The sequence below is a fragment of the Notamacropus eugenii genome, chromosome 6 (assembly GCF_028372415.1).
Source record: "Notamacropus eugenii isolate mMacEug1 chromosome 6, mMacEug1.pri_v2, whole genome shotgun sequence".
Lineage (NCBI taxonomy): Eukaryota > Metazoa > Chordata > Mammalia > Diprotodontia > Macropodidae > Notamacropus > Notamacropus eugenii.
This window is the reverse complement of record NC_092877.1, coordinates 38717547-38721579: the sequence shown is the minus strand read 5'-3', so window position 1 is coordinate 38721579 and position 4033 is coordinate 38717547.

Here is a 4033-nt window from a genome sequence, read left to right as displayed (position 1 = left end):
TTCACTAGGAACATCAAAAAAGGCCTGTGATAAGAGGTGATACCAGAGCCAAGCTTTGAACTAAACTGCATAGAGTAGTACATCCCATGTTACTTGCCATTTCCAATGGGCTTTGGCATATTGGAACCCCAACCTGCCAAAGTTTAGAGGCAGCTGAAAATTTTTATATCTCTAAGGTTACTTTTAGGACCTTGAGGGATCTTACTGTCACTTCAGGAAACCCCACTGGTGTGTTCTCCCTTGATTATCAATTAGCTAGTCATAGTTAAATGACTTTCCAATAGAGGTATTTACTAAGATAACTAAGAAAGGTTGTAAATCATTCTTCCTAAAGGTCTGTTATACACCCTCTTACAAGTAAATACTGATTCCAGGGAAAGGAGCACAAAGCTTACACAGAACAAATGGGAAAGGCATAACTCACAGCTACTGATCGAATGGAAATCCTTTCTTCTCTTCATGGAGTTGTCAAGAAGTTTCCCAAAAGCATGTGAGTTTTAAAAGAAAAAACAATTTACAGAGCCATCATTGTCTCAACAACATCTGCCAGTAGCTTCAGCAGCAGAGCCCAATGAAGAGCCAACCCTGAAAAGCAGGGTTTGACCCAATCTAGGGGGGAATCCCTGAGCAAGTCACTTAACCCTGTTTGCCTCAGTTTCTTCATCTATAAAATGAGCTGGAGAAGCTGGAGAAACAAACCACACCAGTGTCTTTGCCAAGAAAACCCCAAAAGGGGTCATGAAGATTTGGACAGAGCTAAAAATAACTAAACAATAACAAAAGCAGTGAATCAACTTGGCAGCAAAGATATCATATCCTTTAGGCAAGGGAACAATTTATCCTTTGGCTATGTCAACTTAGAAGTGAACATTAAGAGATTCCACTTAGGGAGAAAAGGACTCGGTTAGGAGGTATTCCTCGGCTACTTGTGTTCCCAAATATGGGTTTGGGATCCTTTGTGTTTCAAGTTTGAGCCATTTCTCCTCAAGGGGCTCTTGTATGTGTGGGAGGGAGAGTGCATCCCACACTGCGGGGGGACAGTGTTTAGTACCTGCCATTTTCACTTTGAGCTCACTTTCCTAGGGAGCAAGTGTGTAAAGTTCAGATGGAAAAGTGCCCCTAGTTTGTTGGATGTTTTTGGTGGGGGGAGAATTTTGTATTTCAGAATTTGCTATATCTTCTCAGTAAATATTTTTGATAGCTTTTAATAAAACTAATTGATATAGGAAGGGGGTAATATACCAGACAAGGGCTGATAAATGACAATATTAGAAACTATAACCCCTTCACCTTACAGAAAAGTAATTGACTTCCTTCTGTGACCATGACCCAACAAAGTGACTTGGAATGGGGAACTAACCTGGGAAGAAGTGCTATGCTGGGAGGAAGTGTCAGCTCAGCTTGGGTCACCTCCTGATGCAAGCCTATTCTGATGTTCCTCATTCAATTGGCCCATAGGAGTGGAGGTTTGGATGAGTGAGGCCAGAAGAGATATTACACAGGGAATCTCTGAGGTGGAGGTAAGGAGGGAGTGTAATCTGGAAACAGGGAAACAATCCAAAAGGCATAGAGACAGGAGGTAGAATTTTATATATGAGGAACCACAAGCTGGTAAATTTGGCAGAAATATAGAAGGCATAAATGAAAATAGTTTTCAATAAGGCATTTCACATTCACGTATCATAATTCATTATTTCATTTCTCAACTAATGGATTTCCCTTTTGTTTACCGTTGTTTACTGTTTTTGTTTTTCACCTATTTCATTGTTAGAATTATACCCAGAAAAAATCAAATCAACAGATAAAGGTCCTTTATGAATATATGCTAAACTTTTTCAGCATATGTTCATCTTCTTTCACTACAGGAGGGCATAAAATTATAGGTTTATACCGGAAGGGATTGTATAGATCATCTAGTTCAACCATCTCATGTTGCAGAAGCGAGGTTACATTATTTGTCCTGTGTTACATAGCTAGTAAGCGTCTGAAACAGGATTTGAATGCAGGTCCTCCTAATTCCAAGTTCAACTCTCTATCTACTGTGACATGCAGCCTTTCTTTCATTATGAACAGGAACTAAGTAAGGAAAAAAATTGTCTTATATTTGACTTCACAAAGCAGGCCAATGGGAACTTTTCTGGAAAAAGAGATGGCTATGCTTTATATAAAGGAAAATCATCAGATCTTTCATATTCCTCCCAGATCTACTGTATTGTTTAGTTAGTTTGTTTTTTACCCAACTTATAGGTCAGATTAATGAGCCCTATGTCCTGGTTTATAGTTGTTCAGTCATTTCAGTCTTGTCTGACTTTTCATGACTTCATTTGGGGTTTCCTTCACAGAGATACTGGAGTGGTTTGCCAATTCTTCCTCTAGCTCATTTTACAAATTAGGAAACTGAGGCAAACAAGGTTAAATGTTAAGCAAGCAAAGTCACAAAGCTAATAAGTTTCTGAGACCAGATTTGAACTCAGGAAGATTTGCCTTACTGACTCCAGGCCCAGCACTCTATCCACTGTGCCACCTAGGTGTTGTCCTGGCATATAGATTATAAAAAAATATGAAAAATTTACTGCTGGGGTTAAGCTAGAGTGAGTATGGATAGAAAAATTCAGTATAAAACTATGAAGGAAATCCAGTGTCAGTGAAATCCAGTCAGTCTTCTCTCCCTTTCAACAGCCGTTGCCTCTGCTCTAATAGGGGTCCTTTCTTTCAAGACTTCGTCCAAGCCTGCCTTTCTTAAATTTTGTTTACTCTTTCCCTATTTACTACCCTTTGGTACCTACACATCCTATAAGCCAGTCCCCCTGTAGGTGACAATCTGTTCACCAGGGAGAAAACAGCACATAGCAGAAATAACCCTACACCAAAGAGTTGGAAGGTCTGAGGGCCGGTGCCAGCTCTGTTGCCAATTCACTGTGTGACTCTTGGCAAGACACTTCCCATTTCTGGGTTTCAGTTTCTCTATGTAAAAAATAAGGTTGTTATTATCATTGTTGCTAGTCCTTCATTCTCAAAGATGACCATGACATCAGGGAAGTGATGCAATGTCTTGCAAGTGAATTGGATTTAGGTGAGGGAGGGCTGTACAAAGTCATCAGCCTCACTTTCTCCTCTGGAGCTATCTGGGTCCAGTGATCAGATACACAACAGAACAACTGGAAATGTTCTCGGATACAGTAGGAGAACTTGGCCTTTTTAAGCAAAGTTTGAGACAAGACAGGAAAGTTGGACAGAATGATCTCTGATCAGCACCCGCCATTTTCAGTTTGAGCCCACTTTCCCAGGGAGCAAGTGTGTAAAGCCCAGAGGGAAAAGTACCCCTAGTTTGTTGGAATTTTTTTTTTGGGGGGGGGGTAGAATTTTGTATTTCAGTATTTGCCATATCTTCTCAGTAAATATTTTTGATAGATTTTAATAAAACTAATTTATAAGGGAAGGGATTGATATACCAGACAAGTGCTGATGAGTGACAGTATTTTGAAACTACGACCCCTTCACATTAGAGAAAAAGTAGTTGGCTTCCTTCTGTGATCAAAACCCAACAAGTTGAGTTGGAATTGGGAATTAACCTGGGAGGAAGTGCTATGCCTAGATTCCATGTCAGCTCAGCTTGGGTCACCTCCTGACGCAAGCCTATTCTGATGTTCCTCATTCAACTGGCCCATAGAAGTGGAGGTTAGGGTGAGTGAGGCCAGAGGGGATATTACACAGGGAATCTCTGAGGTGGAGGTAAGGAGGGAGTATTTTATCTAATTTGCCAAAAGTTCAAATTTTACTCTGGGGTTCTTCCACCATTAGGTTTTCTCATTCTCATAATGCTTCTTCTTTAGTTCTATCCAGTCTCTCTCTCTCTCTCTCTCTCTCTCTCTCTCTCTCTCTCTCTCTCTCTCTCTCTCTCTCTCTCTCTCTCTCTCTCTCTCTCTCTCCCTCTCTCTCTCTCTCTCTCTCTCTCTCTCTCTCTCTCTCTCTCTCTCTCTCTGTCACACACACACACACACACACATACACACACACACACACACACACACAC